The sequence below is a fragment of the Nycticebus coucang genome, chromosome 6 (assembly GCF_027406575.1).
Source record: "Nycticebus coucang isolate mNycCou1 chromosome 6, mNycCou1.pri, whole genome shotgun sequence".
NCBI classification, from domain to species: domain Eukaryota; kingdom Metazoa; phylum Chordata; class Mammalia; order Primates; family Lorisidae; genus Nycticebus; species Nycticebus coucang.
In genome coordinates this window covers 84,848,189-84,872,137 of record NC_069785.1, presented here as the reverse complement: position 1 = coordinate 84,872,137, position 23,949 = coordinate 84,848,189, and the positions used below count along the sequence as shown (strand labels likewise).

At 37.9% G+C, this 23,949-nt stretch overlaps 2 pseudogenes; one reads left to right on the top strand and one right to left on the bottom strand.

The window, feature by feature from the left end:
• LOC128588746 (neuromedin-K receptor-like) overlaps positions 1-22,126 on the top strand; it is a 51,023-nt pseudogene extending 28,897 nt beyond the window's left edge.
• LOC128589134 (polypeptide N-acetylgalactosaminyltransferase 1-like) lies at positions 1,697-2,449 on the bottom strand (annotated as a pseudogene).
• Positions 22,127-23,949: the final 1,823 nt, after the last annotated feature.

Here is a 23,949-nt window from a genome sequence, read left to right as displayed (position 1 = left end):
ATGTTCGCGTGGATGTGGAGAAAAGGGAACACTTCTACACTGCTGGTGGGAATGCAAATTAATACATTCATTTTGGAAAGATGTTTGGAGAACACTTAGAGATCTAAAAATAGACCTGCCATTCAATCCTATAATTTCTCTACTAGGTATATACCCAGAAGATCAAAAATCACATCATAACAAAGATATTTGTACCAGAATGTTTATTGCAGCCCAATTCATAATTGCTAAGTCATGGAAACTGCCCAAGTGCCCATCCATCCACGAATGGATTAATTATTTGTGGTATATGTACACATGGAATATTATGCAACCTTAAAGAAAGATGGAGACTTTATCAGGGGTCCTCAAACTATGGCCCATGGGCCACATGAGGTGGTGTGATGGTATTTGTTACCATTTTGTTTTTTTACTTCAAAATAAGATATTTGCAGTGTGCATAGGAATTTGTTCATAGTTGTTTGTTTGTTTGTTTTTAACTATAATCCGGCCCTCCAACGGTCTGAGGGACAGTGAACTGGCCCCTTGTTTAAAAAGTTTGAGGATCCCTGCTTTACCTCTTTCATGTTTATATGGATGGACCTGGAACTTATTCTTAGTACAGTAACCCAAGAATGGAAGGAAAAGAATCCAATGTACTCAGCCCTACTATGAAACTAATTTTGGCTTTCATATGAAAGCTATAACCCAGTTATAACCAAAGAATATGGGGAAGAAGAAGAGGGAGGGAGGAGAAGGGGGGGTGTTTGGTGGGACCACACCTACGGTACATCTTACAAGGGTACATGTGAAACTTACTAAATGTAGAATATAAATGTCTTAACACAATAACTAAGAAAATGCCAGGAAGGCTATGTTAACTAGTGAGATGAAAATATCTTAAATGCTATATAAAACCAATATATGGTGCCCCATGATTGCAAAAAAAAAAAGAAAGAAATTTGATACTATACTATAACAAATTGTAATTCTCATAGTTCTATTTTAATTTTCTTTAAACCCTGTTTAATATAGTTTTTATTTTTATAAAAATGTTTTCATGATTTGGAATCTGGTTCCAGTTCTTTTCACTTATTTTAATATCAATATTTAATATACTGGCTACCAGTTCTAATCAGGAAAAAATACTCTTGGAAATCTCTTCATTACAACAGCATGTTCAGCAGTAATTACTGATGTGCAAGCAAACCATAAAAGATGCAGCTCCCCAGAAAGCACATTCTGTTGATTGTTTCATTGTCTAAATATTCTTTGCCATGATTCTTGGTGAAAGACTCTTTCAATCTTGTAAACATCAGAGTGCACACTCTCACTACTATGCAGTTTCACATCCGTGGACAGGAAGGCTGGTTCACAGCTAGTGAAATGCTAGAGAAGTTCAAGTTTTAATGGCTGTAAACCTTACATCCTGGGAAGGAGGAAAGCACTTTTCCTTTTTTGTTATTTAAGACTGTGGCAGAAATGTATGCTAAGGTAGCCCAGTCAATCCTCGTTTCTTTCTTTCTTTTTTTTTTTTTTTTTTGTAAATTTGGTCTTAGAATATTTCTGGAAGAGTGACAGAGTGACATTTCAAAGAAGCCACGGCTGGGACTGGCTTCCATTGCAGCCCCTCATGCTGGGCACCTGGCTGTCCTCTTCTGTGGCTTTATCCTAGCACTGATTACTGTTCACATGCTACAAGGTTAACTTCCCTGGGTCATACTCCCAACATTCATTGCCTTTTAGGTGGTGACATTTGAGCATTATGACTGGGCCATTAAGTTTAGCAAAATTCAAGCAAAGGTCATCCATTCTAATATCTCTGTTGGCAGTCTAAGAGAAAACCTGATTATCTCCCATACTGTGACTATTAAAAATTCCAATTTTTTCATTCTCTTTTCTAGCCATGTCATCTAGACATTGATTTACTTCCACATTTCGTATCTCTCCCAATGAGAAATAATGATGTGGAATTTGAGACTCAGGATAAATATTCTCTAGGTACCAAGAGAAAGGTCTGCATTGTAGTGTTACTTAGACCAAGTCTGGATGATGTATCTCCATAATCTACCTTTGTAATGCCTGGATAAATTATATGGAAAAAATTCCTGACTTCATCCATCCACACTTCTGCAAGTCGTCTGTTATTTTTATCGATAATCTGCCCTGTGCCTCGTGGAAACATGTAAGGTGTAGCATTCTGAAACACACGGCCCACATGTGAGCATGTAACAATTTCCAAAGTCCCTCCCCACGGCCAGGTTCTAAAGGAAATTTCTAGGCTCCCCTCCCCAAATATTGGTTCCAGCATCATATGCTCCAATTTCCTTTCCAAATTGAAAATCTGGTAAGAAATTTGTATACAAAAATTGCTTTCCAAATGAAAGTAATCTCTGTCAATAGAGAAAAGGCCTCCTGCCATTGTAGGTGTTCTGACAGGAAGAGTTCCATCACCTTTCCTTCTGTCCATTTCTCTTTAGGGAACAGGATACTGGTGAAAATTGTGCTTCCATTTGAATCTACCATAGGTCATGTCAGAGCTTGCCATGTACTCAAAAGTATTGTTGCTGATCACATCAGTAATAGGACATACCACTGTTTTCCTGTCATGTTTGATCCTGGGCTAAGAGAGTCTTCAGCCACCCCACTGGGTAGTCAGAACGAGCATCCAGAAAGGTGATCATTTGGCCTTTAGACATGGCAGCTCCTTCTAATCTAGCCCTGATTAATCCAGACCGTTGTTCTATTAGAATTACATGAGCTGGTACTTTCACTTTTTTCATACAATTCTCTAGAGGCCTTTTCCAAAAGCCTCTTTCACTGGCATCATCTACTAGAACAGTTTCTTCTACCATGTGTCTTGGAGAGCGAACAGTGACACCACGGACACTTTGCAGAAGTGTGCTCCAAGCCTCATTGCGAAACTAATCACTACACTTGTTGTAGGAAGATTATCTGCATCCACCTGTTTTATACCTTTCTAACCTAACATCTGGCGAAGATCTGTTGAAAGCAATCATCTCACTCACCATTAAATTGAACTTACTGGTTTTAAACATCCCTTTCGTCTTTTTTGGGTGCTCTTTAGAAATGACGTCTGGCTTCTCCATTTCTCCAGGACCTTCATGAAGCTTCTGTACTGGTTCTAGAACATCCCACAGGAAGCCCCCTCTACTTTTTCTCATGACATTTGTTGCATTCTCTGAAGTAAAGCAGCAGGAACATATCCAAGAGTACCCTAATCAAGGAGGTGGCTAGAACTGCCTTGCAATATGCCAATTTTCTCATAGCACTTTAAGTTAAATGCAAAATTTTAAAATATATACATACAAATATACAAAGGTCATGAAAATGATTGCAATCCATTTTCATCAGAAATCGCCTTCATACCCCCAAAGTGGTTTTTTAAATCAATTATATCCCAAATCCATATGTCTCACATCTCAACACAGGCGCTACTCTCGGACCACCGTCTCTTCTTTATCATATGATTATTGATGTTCAGAAAAATAAAGTAATTTAGCAAAGGCCTCTTGAATCTAATAGGACCCAGATTTAGATTTCAATACAGGCCTTTGACTCAAATTATCTTTGCACTGCAGTACACTAAAAAATAAAAAAACTAACTAAAAAAACAGCACAACCTTCTAGAACATATACTTCTAGGACATATTTTTTGACTTCTGTTTGCTTTAGGGTGCAAATAAATCTACACTAATACAACATCACATGCTACAAAAATATACTAAGTTTGTGAACAGAAATAGTTTTTGTGCCCATTGCTGAAACAGAATGTGGTGAACAATGCACCCAAGTGTCTTTATTAGTAGCATAATCAAACTAACTCAGCAGCATAATGAAGCCTATGCTGTGATAGCCATCAGAGTGTGCACTTCCCTCTTATAAACTTCATATTTTTGGTCTCCCTAGAAGCAGCTCAATTTCTGAGCACTTTCATTTTCATAAAAAATATATATGATCTGGGCGGCGCCTGTGGCTCAGTCGGTAGGGCGCCGGCCCCATATACCGAGGGTGACGGGTTCAAACCCGGCCCCGGCCAAACTGCAACCAAAAAATAGCCGGGCGTTGTGGCGGGCGCCTGTAGTCCCAGCTACTCGGGAGGCTGAGGCAAGAGAATCGCTTAAGCCCAGGAGTTGGAGGTTGTTGTGAGCTGTGTGAGGCCACGGCACTCTACCGAGGGCCATAAAGTGAGACTCTGTCTCTACAAAAAAAAAAAAAATATATATGATCTAGTGGAGGACATACTGTTTTCTGACCAAATCCATTCCTCTGCAGTTTAGCTAATGACATTGCCTCATACTTTACTTATTCATTGATTTCACAAATAGTTATTGAGCACATTCTGTGTGTTAGCTACCTCTCTAGGCATGTTGAGCACCAGTCATTAAGAAACAAAGAGGCAAAAGGTAAAAGTTCTCTAAATTTTCCACCATGTGATGCACAAATCCACCCACATATACCCTACACATTCTTCTATTTCATTATAGTGAGGAAAGCCTTATCTCTCAAAATTCGGGGATTCCATTCTCTCACATTCTCTTGGAAGGCATAAGCCTTCAGTTGTACTCAATGACAGAAGGCTTATTGCAATAGCATTCAAGTATCTTTCAGTACGTCTACTTGTATAAATTAATCTTTTGTTCCTCTAATTCTTCCCTCACCCAGATTCAAACCTGAATGAAACACTCCATCATAACCAACCAAAATAACTGGAAGAATTGCTTATAGGTGCTTTCTTCACATTTTGTTCACACTTTAAACTGTTCACTTTGGATTGTGCCACCACAGTTCCATCAGAGGTGCTCTTATTCAGTTCATCACTTGTTTCCATGGAAACTGTCATTTCATAGTAAATGAGAAATTTAGTAAATAAGAAACTACCATTTCTTAGTAAAACTCTGAGCTGCATTCCACAAGATTGACAATCCTCCTTCCTAAAGGAGTGGGGAAAGCTGTTCCTCCCTCCTATCCTTTCCAAGTCTTTGCCTCTATCTGACTTCAAAATAGCTGAGTTATTCGGGGCTTGGGCTAGGCTACTTCTTATTATTCATTCTCTGAGTAATTTAATTCATTACCATGACACTAAAATATCATCTACATATCTCTGGCTCTGGAATGCATATTTTAAGTCAATACTTTCCGTGGGGGAAATGGGAAGATGTTGGTCAAAGGGTACAAACATTCAGTTTTATGATGACTAATTCTGAGGATCTAATAGAATAAGTGGTGATAAATATGTTAATTAATCTGACTGTGGTAGATTAATGCAGCTCAATTCACAATGGCTAAGATATGGAATCAACCCAAGCATCCATCAACTCATGCCTGGATTAACAAACCATGTTATATATCTACCGCGGAGTATTATTCAGGCATGAGAAAAGATGGAGACTTTACATCTTTTGTGTTTACCTGGGTGGAGTTGAAACATATTCTTCTTAGTAAAGTGTCTCAAGAATGGTGGGGGGTGGGGGGAGTTAGGGTGGAAAGTATCCAATGTATGCAGTATTAATATGAAACCAATATATAAACAACTACATACCCACACAAAAGAAAAAACACAAGTATAGTCTAGCAAGGGGGAGGGGAGACCTATGGGGAGAGGAAGGAGGGTGATTGGTGGTAACTCACCTAATGGCCACAATGTGAGGGTGTTCAGCACACCCCCCTGGGTGAAGGGATCAACTACAAGTTGAACTGCTCCTTAGAAATAAAAACAATGTAACCTAAACATTTGTACCCTTATATTAATCCGAAAAAAAATGATTATGGTAATCAATGTTCAATGTATACATATATCAAACAACCTTCCTGAGGTATAGGGTGAAACACTCCAAAGTGCTTAGCATTGCAATCTGTAACACAGGATCTGTATCAACAGAAATTGGTCATAGAAAGGTAGTTAGAGGAAAGATAATAGAAATAGATGTTTGAGGCCGGATGCCCTGGCTCCCACCTATAATCCTAGCACTCTGGGAGACCGTGGCTCATGAGTTCAAGACCAGCCTGAGCCAGAGAGAGAGACCTTGTCTCTAAAAAACAGCTGGGCATTGAGGCAGATGTCTGTAGTCCCAGCTACTTGGGAGGTTGAGGCAAGAAAATCAGTTAAGCCTTAGAGTTTGAGTTTTCTGTGTGCTATGGTACCACGGCACCCTACTGAGAATGATAAAGTGAGACTCTGTCTTTAAAAAAAAAGAAAAAAAAAACTAGAAATAGATGTTTGGTAAATAGGAGGGGAAGGGAGTGGGGAGGTTAGGGTGGAGGGAGAGTAATGGGTGGGGCCACACCTACGGTGCATCTTAGAATGGGTACAGGTGAAACTTACTAAAGGCAGAATACAAATGTCTACATACAATAACTAAGAAAATGCCATGAAGGCTACGTTGAACAGTTTGATGAGAATATTTCAGATTGTATATGAAACCAGCACATTGTACCCCTTGATTGCACTAATGTACACAGCTTCGAGTTAACCATAAAAAAAAAAGAAAGAAAAAAAGAAAAAGTTTTAATAGAACATAGGATGAAAATCTGAAATTTGAAAACACTACTATACCTCCTAGAATTTACTAGAGAGAACTTTGAAATGCAGAGGCAGGAGTGAACTCTACTGTAGTCAAGCTACAATGTAATATCTCAGCCTATCTCCAAAATTAAGAGTAGGAGATAAATATTCCAAACTTCATTCCCATTACAAGACCACTTTCTTATAGTTTATTATGAATATATATTTGTCTACGTGTTGTGAAAAGTATCTGTTACATTTTTGTGCTGATTTGCTAGATGTATAACTTTAAGATAAACATATTTAACCATATTTACTTTCCTTCATTTTCTAAGATTCCTCAAAAACATCAATTATATATTTTAGGTGAGAAAGTAAATTAGTACATCCTCCATGAAGATCAGCATGGAGATTTCTCAAAGGACTAAAAGTAAATCTACCATTTGATCCTGCACTCCTACTGCTAGGTATCTATCCAAAGGAAAAGTTAAAGATACCTGTACTCATACGTTTATTGCAGCACAATTCACAATTGCAAAAATATGAAATCAACATAAGTGTCCACCAACCAATGATCAGACAAAGACACACACACACACACACACACACACGCACGCACACATGCTGTGAAGTACTACTCAGCCAGGAGAAAGACTGAAATAACCCCTTGTATAGCAACTTGAACAGAACTGGAGGCTATTATCCTAAGTAACTCGGGAACAGAAAAATAAATGTTGCATGTTATGAGTAGGAACTATAAGTGAACTGAACTACGACTACTCAAGGACATGCAGAATGGTATAGTGGGCACTGGAGACTTAAAAGGAGGGAGGCAGGAGGGATGAAAAATTACCTGTTGGGTACAATGTACTCTATTCAAGTGATGGGTACACTGAAAGCCCAGACTTCGTCACTATACATATGTACGTATGTATGTGTGTAGCAGAATCCAACTTTACCCCCTAAATCTACTGAAATAAAAACTTGTGAATTGGCTCTAATATTCATTATATATGAGAATTTGTTCTGAAAAATTCTTGTTGAAATTGGTCTTGATTATTTGGATACCTGAAATAACTAGTGAATACACTACTTCTGTTGTTTCACGGAAGTATAGAAGTCGTTTTCTGAATATTTTCTATTTTAATTCTCTTCCTCCAGAAGCAAGTCAGATCAGCTCTACTCCTTTAGAGGTGAATACCTCAGTGTGATAACAGAAAGCCTTTTGCTTTAATCAAAGGGAACACTCTTCAGTCTAAGTTAAAGTGACAGATTCAGTTGAATTTTTGAATTGTATAAAAACCAGAACCAATCTATCACCTCACTCAGGAAGCATGATTTCTTTGTGCTTGTCATTCTTTCCACTGCAAGGGAATTAGCATAAAAAATAGTGCTTATGAGGAAAACCACATGTAACCTAAGAGAACCTCAGCTAAAGGAACGGGGGCCCTGATGTATCCCTTACATCTGCAGTCCCCAGCCTGTTAGGAACTAGGCCCTATGCCTAGAGCAGTTGGTAAGCAGCAGGCCAGGGAGCAAAGCTTCAGGTACTTACAGTCCCTCCCCACTGCTGGCCTCAACACCTGAACTCCGCCTCCTGTGATATGGGGGTGTATTAGGTTCCCAGAGTAGAGTGACCCATACTATAAACTGTACAAATAAGGGCTCTAGGTTGTGTGCTCCTTATGAGAATCTGATGGCTGATGAGCTGAAGTGGAGCCGAGGCACTGGGGAATGAGTGCAAATACAGATTATCGATAGCAGAGAGGTTTGACTGTGCAGAGACCATAATCAATCGTTTGCAGACTCATAGCAAAATTACCACCACCACTCCCCCCAGGGAAAAACTATCTTCCATGAAATTGGTTCCTGGTGCCAAAAAGTTTGGGGACTGCTGCCTTATGTCACTGAAAGCCATTCCACGGGGGAATCCAAACCACTCTGGAAGTGTCTGTGTTCACTGAAACCACGCACAGTAATATGCTGCTTACTTTGCAGGAATGAAGCCCTGTGATACACTATCCTCAGAACCTCCAGCATTGTATTTGAGATGTCTGCTCAGGCTGCCTTCACAAAATACCATAAATTGAGTGGCTTAAACAACAGACATTTACTGTTTCACAATTCCAAAGGTTAGAAGTCTGAGATCAATGTGTCTGCAGGGCTGGTTTCTCTGAAGCCTCTTCCTTTGTTTGCCGATGTCTGTGACCCCTGTCTTCACACGGTCTTCCCTCAACACGTCAGTGCATTAATCTCTTCTCCTTGCAAGTAGGCCCATTATATTGCATGAGGGCTTACCCTAGTAACTGCATCTTAATTTACTTACCTCCTTAAAAGAGTTTACATTCAAATACAACCACATTCTGAGGTACTGAGGACTGAGACTTCCACACATGAATTTTAAGATGTTAGAATTTAATTCTCTGCCACTGTTTCTCCAAAAGCCCTGTCCTTCTGACCTGCAACATAACATGATCACCTCATCTGAAGAGCCCCAAAACTCCAAACCCATTCCAGCATCAACTCTCAGTTCAAGAAGTTCATTTATATCATCATCTAACTGAGGTCTGACTTGAGATATGATTTATCCTAAAGCTAAATTCCTCTATAGCTGTGAACTTTTGAAACCAGACAAGTTGCCTGCTTCCAAAATTACAATGTGGATAAGATATAGAACAGACATTCCCCTTCCTAAAGGGAGAGATCAGAGAGGTAAAAGGTGTGATGGGTTCTCAGCAAGTCAGAAAATTTTCCAGGGCAAGTTCCATTAAATTTTGGCATCCCTGCCAACCTGTGAACCACCATCAAAGGACTGATCTCTTTTTTTGAAGGATAATGTGCTTGCAGCTGGATGGCTCTGTTGGCCTGTCCTGTAGAAGCATAGAAGTCTGGCAGCCTTCCTTCAGTTCTTCATGTTCCTGTCCCCTTTAGTCCGAAGCAGGCAGAGCTTTTGCTAGTATAACCCCACCTCTATCCCTGCCTTCTGCTGGGCTACCTGGTTTGATCCTTTTGTCACATACCTGTGATCTCTTCACCAAGTGATTGTCCATTCCCTTAGTCTTCCTTCCAGAACGCATTTTCTCATTTGTCTCATTTTTTACAATATAGATAAGCTAAGAATTTTCCAAATCTTGAAGTTCTGGTTTCTTTTTGCTTAATAATTTGTTCTTCAATTATCTCTCCTCACACTTTTTACTAAAGGAACCAAGGGAAAAACCAGGCCATGCCTTCAACATTTTGCTTGGAAATCTCAGCTAACTATATACATTCATCACTTACAAGTTCTGCTTTACACAAAATATTAGAATACAATTTGTTCAAATTCTTTCTTGTTTTATATCAAAAACTGCATTTTCTCCAGTGTCCAGTAACTTGTTCTTCATTTGCATCTAAGGCCTCATCTGAAGCAGGTTAATGTCCATATTTCTATCAACACATAGATCTCTAAGACAGTAAAACTCTTCCTCTATGCTCTCCTCTTTCCTTTCTGAGCTCTCACCAGAAAAAAATGTCCTTTTTTCTACCCAATCTCTTCAGGGTAGAGATCTGGGGTATTATAACTAGTTCCAAAGCTGCCTTCACATGTTTAGATATTTGATATAGCAGCATCCCATTAGCAAAGTCGATTTTACTTTTGGGGGGGGGGTTATTTGTCTGTTTGTTTAGTTTTTCTTTGTTTTTCTGAGACAGATTCTCACTCTGTCACCCTGAGTAGAGTGCCGTGGCATCATTGTAGCTCACAGTACCCTCAAACTCCAGGCTAGAGCAATCCTCTTGCCTCAGCCTCCCAAGTAGCTGGGACTGCAGGCACCTGTCACAATGCCCAGCTAACTTTTCTAGATTTAGTAGAGACAGGGTCTCTCTCTTGCTCAGGCTTGTCTCCAACTCCTGAGTTCAAGCAATCCACCCACTTCAGCCTCCCAGAGTGCTAGGATTATAAGCCTGAGCCACCGCGCCCAGCCTGATTTTACTCCCTTAGGGATGCCAATAAAGGCTGGGTGGCTTAAACAGTAGTTTACTTTCTGACTATTCTGAAAGCTAAAAGTGCAAGATCAAAGTGGCAGCAGGGGTGGTTTCTTCCAAGGCATCGCTCCTTAGCCTCCAGACGGCCGTCTTTCCTCCTGTGTCTTCCCATGACTTTCCCTTTGTGTATCTATAGTATGATCTCTTCTTCTTGTCAGGACTCCAGTGATCTTGAATTAGAGTTCAATAATAAGCCTCACTGTAAGACCCAACTTCTAGCCTCACTGTAACACCCAATCTCTAATTATAGTCACACCTTTGCGTTTTGGGAGTTAGAACTTCAACATTTTTTTTTTTAATTTTAATTTTATTTATTTATTTTTTTTTTTGAGACAGAGTCTCAAGTAGTCGCCTTAGGTAGAGTACATGGCGTCACAGCTCACAGGACCTTAAACTCTTGGGCTTAAGTGCTCCTCTTGCTTCAGCCTCCCACGTAGCAGGGACTACAGGCCCCTGCCACAACGCCCAGCTATTTTTTGGTTATAGTTGCCACTGCTGTTTGGCAGGCTGGGGCTGGATTCGAATCTGCCAGCTCCAGTGTATGTGGCTGGCGCCCCAACTGCTTGAGCTACAGGTGCTGAGCCAGAACTTTAACATATTGAGTCTAGTGGGGACACAATTCAGGTCATAACAAGCCACTCGAAGTTTTTCTTTCTCTGTATTATCCCATAAAGTGAATCTTTATTCCTTCTGTCTTAAGGTACTTAACTTTCTAATGTCATCAGCCTTTTCTTCCTCTTCGTGGCTGCATTCTTCTCTTTGGTTTCAGATCATTCATTATTTTCCAGTGCTCTCAAAGATCGTTTCCAGTAAAATTACATTAAAAATTAGGCAGCGCCTGTGGCTCCAGGAGTAGGGCACCAGCCCCATATACCGGAGGTGGTGGGTTTAAACCTGGCCTTAGCCAAAAACTGCAACAACAAAAAAATCACATTAAAAATAAAATGTTACCAATGAAATACAAAGAAGTAGAGTACAAACACACATACACACAAATATTTTTCATATTTGCACACATGTGCACATAGGCTTGGCATAATTTCTTACAGGCAATTCTCTAGATTGATGTTAACTGAATGTATATGTGAGCTGGATTTGGCAACAGCACCCAAGTTCTTGGATGACACTTGGATAATATGTCTATGTCCTCACCCAATCCTGAAATTACCAGCAGAATTCCATGTGTCTTCTGAGCCATCCTATGCTGTTTTCACAGGTAGTTCTTAGTTCTTATTTTCTCCCTTGTGACTGAAATTCTTACGCATCATCTTTCAAACTGAAGCATAAAAAGCCAAATCTCAATGGCCCATGAAGTAGAACCATAAATTTTAGTTCTTTTCATTAAAATTTGTAAATCTTATTCTTATTTCATTTTTTCCCCCAGTTTTTGGCCAGGGGTGTAAATCTTATTCTTGAAAATATTATAATAGTCTTCTGATTGGTGCTTAGAGTAAGCTCGTCTGTGATTTCTACTTAAAGAAATGTCATGGTCCATGACATTTGAGAAAACTGAACAGAGGAAAAATATGGATGAGTGGTAGGGTTGGATCCACGGATGGGTCTTTAAAACATACGCTCTGAGAACAAGAAATTTTCTGTCCCATAGTACCAATCATTTTTATTTCAGACATGTAAAAAAAGAATAAATAAATCCTTTACTGAAAAATAGGACACCTAGATTTTTGTAAATGGTTGGCAGTAGTTTATTTAATTCCCTGCACTAATTTTGTTGCCATGTAAACCTCAAAGTCATTCACCCTATGATAATTTAATGTGATAGATAAGAACAGCTGTAGGCATTTCAGTATAACCTGTCCAGGATATAAAATGAAATGTTTATATTCCCCTTTGATACATGAAGGAAAAGTGCCCAAAGCTTATTGTCACTAACATAGGACAGGCTTTTCCAGACTGCCTGTATGGTCAAAGTACATTTTTAACATCTAAAAACAGGCATCATCGCTTTCAGGGCTACATTCCTTGCCCCCACTTCCCTCCTTTCTCCAGCTTGTAAGTTCCCACACTAAGGACAATGGGTGGCCAGAACCCCACATGCTGCCATGGAAAATAACTCCCATTGCCTCAGAAACGCAACATCTTTCAGCTTTATGACATGTCAAACATCATTCAGCCTTTATATCAACTTACAATAAAATTTAAGGCACGATGAAAGACTTGAATCCACTCCATCCCATACTCTCATCTCACCGAAACATCTCAGGCGTTTCTAGAATTCTACCAGCCAATTTCCTTTCCCGTTCAGCATTCATAGCCTGTCTCTGCGAGTGCCGTGGTGATAACTGCCCACAGCACTTGCACATCCATCATCACGCAAGCTTTGCACTTCAAAGAGCTCTTTTCCTATCATTTTATGAAAAAGATTACAATTTTGTGATTTCAGCATTTTACAAAGCAAGACAATTTCTCCCACCCAAGAGTCTACTTTTGCATTTACATCATACCTAAGGTCCCCAGAGTTCAACATCTGAAATAAGTCAACAGTATTTTGTGAGCCGAGAGTCAAGGTGGCAGTATGTTATAGAAATAAGTAAAGGAATTATATTATAGCAGTTCTTTCACCTTAAAGAACTCCTTTGTTAAGGGTCTTTTAAGAATTTTTAAGGGTCTTATAAATCTTTTGCAGCAAGGTCATACGGGCTCCGCACACTTGAGTTAGAAGTTATGTAAAATCCCCCTTCCATTCTCCATGTGCATTTCCATTTTGTATATGTTTAGCTGGATTTCCCATGTTGACAGCCGATAGTCACTTAAAAAGAGCTTTAGTAGGTCTTCCTTTGCTGTTGGAAAACAATTTTATGCGTAGGGGTTCGTAATCAGTCTGTCTGAAAGGATTCAAATAAGCTCCACTTTCACGGTCTCATAGGTATTTTTCTTGCTCTTAACATTATTCAGAATGAAATGTAAAGCTTTTATGCACTCACAACAAATATGGTTGTATTGTTTTTACACTCCTCCTCTTTATCTGGATTTGTTTGCCTTGAAAGGGGGAATGGCAGAAAATGACATGCTCCTTTTATATGCACATGTCCATTTTAAACTTGGAAAACAAATGATACCATTTGTTAATGGCTGAGTAAAATTTTGGACATGACTTAGTAGTTTCATTTATTTAAGAAATTTTTGAGTACCTGTTACGTGTGAAGTCCCTTCTAAGTGCCTGGAGAGACACACATGAACAAAACAAGCAGAAAATTCTTGCTGTTTTATATTCCAGTATGAAGAGACAGAAAGTAAGGAATAAATATAACAAACTGAAATTAAAGAGCAAGCCAAGGTTCTGGGAGTGTTGGAAGCGCAGACTGCAATGTGAAATAAATCAGTCAGCATAGGATTCATAGAAAAAATGCCAGCTGTACCATGGCTTCAAGGAGCTGAGGGAGTTAGGCAATGGAAATCATTGTCAAAGGAATCCTGGAGGTACAGGGAGGAGCCAGGGAGAATGGTCACAGCAGTGCTCAGGAATGGTAGGATGTTCACATATTTAAGAATGAAAACAGGGTGGCGCCTAGGGCTCAAAGGGATAGGGCGCTGGCCCCATATGCCAGAGGTGGTGGGTTCAAACCCAGCCCAAGCCAAAAACTGTAAAAAAGAAAAAAAAAGAATGAAAACAACAGTTGAACTCACTTCATTCAGTCTAATATCCCCTGAATCCAGTTAGCACGCATGAATTGAATCATTTATTATTACAACAAATCCTTACATTCTCATAAATATTTTTAATTTAATTGGCACATGCTCATATTTACCACATTTCAATGTAAGCATTTTTACAAAATTTTATATTTTTTTCATTGTTTTAAGTTTGGGAGTAAGGAATTGGTTTCATAGCATTTTTTTCTCCAATATTATTTTCTAGACCCAAGAGGTATTCAATAACTTTTTTAATTTTAAGGAGAAATTTAAAAGGACCTAGAAGTTTCAGTTTTAAACACCTTACTTAGTTGTATGAATCACAGGGGTCAAATCTTTTGGTCTTTGTCTCAGTTTTCTAATTTGCAGTTGAAAGATAATAAGTTACTAAATATGTAAAATAGGCATAAATGTAAATTATAGTATGGCTTTTACTTGTATGTCACAAATATATAAGTCAGACATACCAGAAAAAAGATGCATAAACATGAATGTAATTCTTCAGAAGAAAACAATACAATTTGAAAAACACTAAGAAAATCATAATTCTTTATAGAGTGCTGCCAGTGGTGACATTTGTGAGCTATTGACCTGAATTTTCAACTCTGCTGGCCAATTTTCCAGCAGCTCCATGCTGGTCACCTGGACGGCGCGGTGATTAGGCCCTTAGGAGAGCTTTGCCTTTCACATTGATCCATTTCTTGCTATGTCTATTTCTAGTATGATGATTCAATTTTGTCAATTTTCATCTGAATCAAAACTTCCAGACGAATGTTAAGTCTATTTTATAAATGTTGTATTTTCCTAATTCTAAGATTCCTCATAGGACATTGGGTCAGGACTTTCTCTAATTTGTATTAACTTGACTGTAGGCAAGCCTCAACATTATTTTTTTTAATTTAGCTATTCTAAACAATTTTTGCTATTTCCAAATTTCCAAAAGAAGTGTAAACAAATATAGCAGACAGAATAATGACAAGAAATATTAAATGAGATAATCAGAGAATATTATATCAATTTCCTTTTACATAAAACCAAGCTGCTCAGTGTTTGTTTTCTTTGATGTTACCTTTCTGATAAACAGACATAGATTTTATTTTATTCTGAGACAGAAAAAACATCTCCCATTCAATTATTCATTCATTCTATATTTCTCTATTTCCAGCTACTAAGAAAAATAGAGACTGGACTATGCCAGATCCTAGGAGTATTCAAATAATTGAAGGCTTGGTGCTATGGCTCACAGCTGTAACCCTACCACTCTGGAAGGCCAAGGCAGATGGATTGCCTGAGCTTATGGTTTGAGACCAGCCTGAGCCAGATAGAGACCTCATCTCTAAAAATAGCCAGGCGTTGTGGCTGGCACCTGTAGTCCCAGTTACTTGGGAGGCTGAGGCAAGACTATCACTTGAGCCCAAGAGTCTGAAGTTGCTGTGAGCTATGATGCCACAGCACTCTACCAAGGGCAACAAAGTGAGACTCTGTCTCAAAAAAATAAAAATAAAAATCACTAAAATAATTGAGACATTCTCTCTGTCTTTCAGGAATTTAGGGCCCAGTGGAGGAGAAATAGATGTTGATTTTCTACTTTGGTTAGGATATTAAGATTCCAGAGTGTAAAATCAAAGGAAATGACCTACGCTTACCAAACCCATAAGAGAGCTGATGTATAAAACAGTTGCTTAAGCCGATTGCTTATTTACAAATGCAAAGTTAGTAACTTTTTCTCAGGTTAATTTGAACATTTACAATCATTCTTTGGGAAAACCTTCCCTAATATAAGATTACAAGGGAGACCAAATTAATATTCATAGGTTGCCTAGTGAGCATGATATTAAAGAAGTCTGGAGAGTCTTAAGCTTTATCCGGGCTGTAATGAATCCTGAGGAAGCAGCTCAGCCTTTGCAGCCTGGCATATCGCTATAGTGAATTAACAGTGAGTTTCCCTGGGCAGACCGTCTCCGTTCTCATACAGGGCAGGCACACAGCCACATCCCAGCTCTTTCCTCGCTCTCCCTCAGGCTCACTAGGTCTTCGTAAACACTTACATTTTCTTCCAGACAATCAAAATGTATTTGTCTATGTTTGTGTTAGTGTTCCCCACTGCCTTAGGTGGGAGAAGATGAGTGGTAACACAAACATACTTCCTGAGACTTAACTGTAGGTGACTGTCCCTATATTGCTTTGCTATTAAATATATTGGTTATTTCTTAGGCAGGCTGTGTATTTAACTGAATTGGCAGCCAAGTATGATTTGTAGTAAGCTATTGGAACTATTATATTTAATGACCTGTATAAATTCTCAAAAAATGACCCTTTTTTTTTTTCTTTCTAGGTTGTAAAAATGACGATTATTGTTGTGATGACATTCGCCATCTGCTGGCTGCCCTATCATATTTACTTCATTCTCACTGCAATCTATCAACAATTAAATAGATGGAAATACATCCAGCAGGTCTACCTGGCCAGCTTCTGGCTGGCAATGAGCTCAACCATGTACAATCCCATCATCTACTGCTGTTTGAATAAGAGGTAAACACAAAACTACCAAATCCAACTTCCTTGCAATTCTTGCCTTATCTGGAAACACAAAATATTATTCCATCTTCATGATGCAAATTTAGAAAGTAGGAGGAAGGGAAAATTTATAAACTCACTGAAAGGAGGACAAAGCTTCACTTTTTTAATATTCTTTATCCTTTATAAAACATCCCATCTGAAAAATTCTAACCGGGCAATATTAATATGGGCCATGTTCTTCCTCCAAATCCTTCAGAATTTTACCTGCCAAAGAAAAAGAAATGCCCTAAGGGTTGAAAATATACTCAAATCCTCAAGCAAATGAAGATACTTCCTAGAAATTTATAAATAATGCATATAGGATAGAAGATGGCAAATCTGAGTGGATGCCTTCTAAATGGATATATTGTAGCTGGACTTCAAAGTAAATGATTTTGTAAAGATAAGTAAGGATGATGAGCACACCAATCCTTCCTGCATCGTGAGGTGGGGTAAGAAAGAGGACAGGCTCCACGGGGTGGTTTGTGGAGCCATTAGGGGAAAGATGTTTATAAAGTTAAAAAATAAAAAGTAGGAGTATGCTCAGTCCAATTTAAGATTAGAAAAAAAGGTAAGATGTGGTTTCCAATTAAAAACACTTTGGTTGTTTGTCCCTACATAGAGGGGAATAGTTAAATTTCATAGGGTTGATAAATCCCTTAATAAGCCAACGTGTTTTGTGCATGAGTAGAAATAGGACTTGTAAGTAACTATAGGAGCTAAATAATAAGCTCTCTTCTCAGTTGGGACTTTATCACTCTGAGCCTTCAGATTTGTTAAATACTTACTTAATTCTTAACATTTTGTACTAATTGCATAAGCCATATCTCAATTCAGTGCATCTGCTGGTAATCAACTTCATTTAATGGTTTACAAAGATAAGGATTTTGCACTTCTAAGAGATTATATAAAAACAGTCAAGATTAGCAATTAGTTCTAACATTAAATAAATAAGACTTACATTTATAAATTCATAATTCTTTCTGAAAGAAGCTATTTTGAAATGTCATTTTTAAGTGCCTTAACAGGCCAGCCTAATTAAATTGGACTTATATCAATGTATAAAATTATGACAGAAAAGTACACAGTTTCTTTGGCATGTAAATTACCTGGTGTTATACTTTTGCTATTTAATGATTTCTAATTTATGGGAAATTAAGATTTAATTCACACAACAAGAATTTTAAAAACAAATACCAACACTGTGGCACAAATTCCAAGCCTTTGACTCGAAAATCAAATCAGAAACTGAGTTGGCATTTCTGCTTTAAGTAGGGTATTCTATGGCGGCTGCAGAAAATGCCTGCTTGAAAACCTGACAACTTCTTTCTGTGGCCTGCTTCTCCTCAGATTTCGAGCCGGCTTTAAGAGAGCATTTCGCTGGTGTCCCTTCATCAGAGTTTCTAGCTATGATGAACTAGAGCTCAAAACCACCAGATTTCATCCGACTCAGCAAAGCAGCCTGTACACAGTGACCAGGATGGAGTCCATGACCGTGGTGTTTGACCCTCATGATGCAGACCGCGCCAAGTCCAGTCGGAAGAAAAGGGCCCTTCCAGGAGACCCGAGCTTCAATGGCTGCTCCGGCGGGAATTCCAAATCCGCCTCCACCACTTCAAGTTTCCTAAGCTTGCCCTACACCTCTGTGGATGAATATTCTTAAATCCATTTCCTGAGGGGATAAGTTAGTGTACAGCCATCATGGTGCCAGCTTAGGGCCCCCTCCCCCGTTTATCCGTCCTTTCCTACATTCATTCTGGAAACAGAAGTGAATTTTTTAGGCAGCACACATAGTATAAATGTGACGAAGACCCTAATACGCTATACCCACCCCAAAATAAGACGGGCTTCAAATTGGTTTCTTAAAAACACTAAATTATTATACACACATGAAAATTCATCTGAAAAAGTCTTTTAAAGCATCCAGTTTATCTCATTTAAAATTTGCAATATGTAATTGTGACACTAAAATCTTATATGATTTTCCCAAAAGATTGAAAAGCTTTGAAATATAATAGTGTGAGTGAAGAGAAATATAATCTGTACATAATGAACTTTTTCATCTATAGCTACAAGACAGAAAATTGTTAAAAGATCCATTTTCCTACCAGAGTAGCAAATATTAACCACAAAAGGTAGGCATTAGTAAACATCTTTGTTCAAGAAAACTCATTTTGTAGGAAAACATATAAATTTATTCCAAGACATTTAACTGAACAGAAAATCTACTGAAATCATTAGGCAGGTATACAGGTAATTCTCTTTATTATTTTTCCTGAGATAGTGATCACAAAGGAAAAAAATTCAGACACTTTTTAAACATTACATACTTTAAATGCTAGGCTGGGAAATAGTCAAAGTCAGGACATTAAAAAGACAAAAAGTTCCCATTCCTTATTTTTCACAGATTTTTTTTTTAAATAGGTAGATTATAAAACACTAAAGATGCATTCCTTTTTTTTTTTTGCAGTTATTGGCCAGGGGCTGGGTTTGAACCCGCCACCTCCGATATATGGAGCGCCCTACCCCTTGAGCCACAGGCCCGGCCTTAAAGATTCATTCCTATACAGAAGGGAAGGATCTTGGTTGTCTCTGAAACTGGCTATCAGTCTTCAGGCAAAAAAAAAAAAAAACTTGTTTTGTTTTTTTTTTTAAGTTTTTTGAGGTTGTAATTCATTATTTTGAGGTAGACAGGGGAATCTCCTAGCTCCAAACAAAGATTTTTTTTTCTTTTAAGCCAAGCAAAAAGTTTAAGGTGGATATGCACTTTATCAACTATATAGTGTCCTCTCCCTCTGCCCTCATTGAAAAAGAAATAAACAGTAGGGGAAAGTATCAGAAAATATATTCAAATGCAGATCCATAGAGAAAAGAGTCATAAGTGATACAAAACAAAATGTGGTTGAAATACCAATATACAGGGTATGTAGGTAAATCAGGTTATGTGTAGAAATGTGTACCAACTGTTAGGAAAAAAACTTGCACAATAGTTTGGATACATGTGAACTAATTCCAGGCGAGGGTGAGTCTAACACGCAGCCTTCCACATACAGACCATCTCTTTTGTCTGCTCAGATAATTCAGAAGGCTTACCAAAAGGAAATATGGCAATAGTCCCAAAAAAGCACTCGTTTTACCAGAAGAAAAAAGCTGTACCTGCACATTTCAGAGATATATAACAGATCATGGAACACTTTAAGTGTAAAATTTACTTTCCAGACTTCAGTGCTTATAAATCACCTTTCCTTGACTTAGAGATACTAACAATCCCACTCAAGAAAGCAGAAACCTTCTGAAAATATGGGTTTGTAGTATAAACTTCTTTAAACTGTTAAATTCTTAAAGCTGTCTCTCTAAAATGATTTCCTCTAACACTTTGCTTGATTGTTATGCCTTCATCAATAGTAGAGCCAAATATTTTTTGAAGAACAGTCTAAAAGCAATTATTCAATGGTAAGTCATGGTCTATTATTACATTAATTTCCTAATTCACCTCATTTTATTTTTAACCATATAGTTATTACAAAGTTTTAAAAGTCTGAACAGCCTAACCATATGTGTTTGAGCTGAATTTCTTTGGGTGACACCCCATAAACACTCATAAACACTTATAAGTGTGAAGATACATACAATAATTTAATGAATGTGACAACTTCATAGAATTAAAATTAAAAATTAAATATTGAAATAGTAAGTGATCATTACAAGGTTGCCACAAACATCTCAATGCAGCTATGAAGCCTGCATGCATGTTTTAGATAAGCAAATGCATTATTATTTCATATCTCCTTGTATGAATATGTTTTTGAATGTTCATTCTCAAAAATGTAAATGCTTATCATACAACGTAAAAGTGTCAGGAAAAATCCTAACATGTAAAAACAGGTATTATTTTCTTCTTAAATTTATGAATTATATGATACTAGCATTAATTAATGTCCTAGACATATGAGACCATATTCAGCTGCAGAATCTTAACATGAAGATGGGACCTCCAATTTAATACAGTTACCATCACCCAAAGGACATTTGAAAAACAATACTCCTGGCCTCCTCACATGGTAAGGAAATGTGGGAGAATTTGGTAAAAATACTTATAAGGACAAATTTCACCCTAATTAATTGCTTTGTTCATTTAGTTCAGGACTATTTTTTAGTAGATTTATTGTTGATTTACTCACCTAGCATCATCACTTCTAATATGAAAGAAATGCCTGAGGTACAAATAGTTTATTTTTAGTGCTGTTTAAGAAAAAAATGACATCATTCATTGAATAATGATGGCCCTTAATCCAAAATTTATAGACAGATTCTTATAAGTTTAAAAATTTAAACAACAATATAAAATAAGAGTAAAATATGAAAGAGGTAAGATTTTAGCCTTTTGTCTGCATTTGACAGTAAGAATTATAGAATATTGCAGATGGAAATCAGCTTTCGTGGGACTTATTGTAAATAAAGTTACGCCAGTGTTTTCATATTTGCCAGGGTTTGGAAGGATTTGTCTTCAAAATCTACTCTATCTCCTGGTGTTTAAGTTCAGTGTGGATCTTTTTCCTTGTTAGCAGGCAATCACTGGCTTAGAATACTAGACAGATGGTTAAAGCATTCAAGTTTTTGTAGATTTTTGATTAAGACCAGAAAAATCCAAAATATTTTGAGAGAAATCTGAAAAAAATCAAGTCTTGCATCTTCTAAAGCATACTCTTTTAAAAAAGACAAAAGCAAATAAAAAATAAACATTGTATTTTCATAATTTTGCATCTGGGCAAAATGCAAGATATTGAACTTACCTATATGGGAAAAAATTGAAAGCAAACTTGATTCTTACAATCTAACCTTTTTTTGGCAAGTTCAGTACACTGCTGCATTATTTCATCTTCAACCTCATGATGGTGACATTTCTGACCCAGAAGCTGAATTCATGTTCTTTTCCAGATCCTACCAATTGCTTGAAAACAGAGATCTAACCAAACTTCAAAGTGACTTCCACCCTTACAGAGCACACAGAGAATTCCAAGAAGCCTCACAGTAACCTGTGAAACACAAAACAAACATAAGAAAACAATGCTGCTCAGCTCCAAATTTGCATTTAATTTTTGTTAATGCAGAATTTCCTCTGAAAATTTCTGATTAGCACCTGGTAAAATATTCCCTCAAATACAAAGTCAGGAGAATTGCAATTTCTTACACTTCTACGAGTAACAACTGGAATCCCTAGTTGTCATTGACAGTGTGCCAAAAGTTAAGAAAATCAAGCATGACACTGACCATGTAGAAAAATAAGGTTTAAACAGCCTCCCTCAGGGCCAAGCAGGAATCCAGAATAAATCCAATAGGGCCATAAAAGGTCATTAATTGTGTGGTTTGACAACTATTTGTGAAAATCTGTGTGCATAAGTAGTAAATGTATACTAAGTTTGTAGATAGTAAATAAAATATTTTCATGTTGTAGTAATTATACTGAATATGTACAATAAATTTATACCCTTTGCATATGTGGTAACGTGACAGATTTCATTTCTATTTTTTCTTTAAAAATATTAAATATAATATTAAAAATAAAAGAAGTCTTAGTATTTTCTTATTGGCTATCTTTTCTAAACATACCAAATCATTCCTCAAAAACTATGTTGTGCTTTTTCCTTCCTCTTAAGAATGAATGCCTGGTTTTCCTAAGCTAGCTTGATTCAGAGAGGAAAGCAAAATTGTCAAAACAACACAGAAAACTATTCTGTAGAGTGAGCAAATGAATTGGAACGTAGGGAGGAAGGTGCATGTAGCTGAGTGCGGAGCATAGCTTTTTAGAGCTGTGGGATCTGGGATATTCCAATTAACAGACTTGAATTTAAATGCGAGCTCCACCAACAGCTTGTTGGGGAATTCAAGCATATGTTTGCTGCTCTGAGCTTCACTTAAGTCATCAGTAAAAAAGGGAAAGTAATAATTTTTCAGAGAGCCGATGTGAGGCTTCAGTGAGCTAAGGCATGAGTAGGGTAGAGCCAAACAAAGAATAAATATTGAAAAACCTCTTTATTTATATTATTCTGTACATAGGAGAGAACATTAGAGAAACTCTCTTCTGCCTATCATTCCACCCACATCCAGAGTTTTTTGGGCTGCCAAAAATTTGCCTTACAACTCCCATCATTTAGTTCTGGGCTGTCTCCAGAGTTCCCACAAGATCTCAAAGATTGTTTATGAGTGTTATGGGAATTTGCTATCTGGCTCTGAGCCCTGACTTGGGGAAAACAGGATTAGAAATGGCTAATCAACAGGAAGAATAGCTTTGATCATGTGAAACTGAACTCACTTGGAAAAGATGAAGTTAAATGTAGCAATTTTTAGGTTGAGGAACAAGAATGTCAAATGTCAGAGGATAATGGATGATGGAGAAAAAGCAGGGCATTTCTTAAGGTTTCCATGGAAGTCCTGATGCTAGTCTGGTACCCCTATCTCCTCCCAGGTCTTATGAAAAAGAGTCACCGGGAACATTTCAATGTCACATCAGAGCAATGATCCACACTGCCCATACACTTCTCCAGTTGCAGGGACATGTTCCCTGATCTAGTGTCTCAACCCCACTCAGATACAAGCCAAGCATCCCTTACCAACTCACCACAAAAGGGAAAAGAAAGAAAGGAGCAATAATAGCCCACCACACATCCAAGTATTGTGAAGTCCTCCAAGCTCTTAAAATACGTTCAGGGCTCTACTGCTTCACGCTATATCAACTGCTATAATCCTGATCCAAGTTCCAGTCATCTCCTACCTGGACTGTTTACAATAGCCTCCACCCCATGCCCTCTCTCAAGTTGATTTTCAATAAAGTAACCAGAAGGAGGCGCTGGAGGGAAGACAGAATGAAGGCGAGCAGTTCTGGCCAGTGACATTACAGCAGCAGCGAACAGTTGACAACTACCTCTATCTTCTTTTGACATCCTCAGCACTAGCTTTACATGTAATCTCCCAAAAAACAGTATCAATTATGCAGTGCACCTTTGGTAATAAAATTACCAACCACATCACATTTCTTCACCTGAAGACCATGGTGCCTTCTCAAATGCTCAAACAGCAGTGCACTGGGGTCCCTCCTCTGAGTCCCCAGTCTAGCAATATCTCTTCCTCCCTTTCATTATCTCAAAACTGCATAATGTTACTTCTTTCTCTCTGTATAAATCTCTATATTATTTAAATTTTTTGTTGGATTT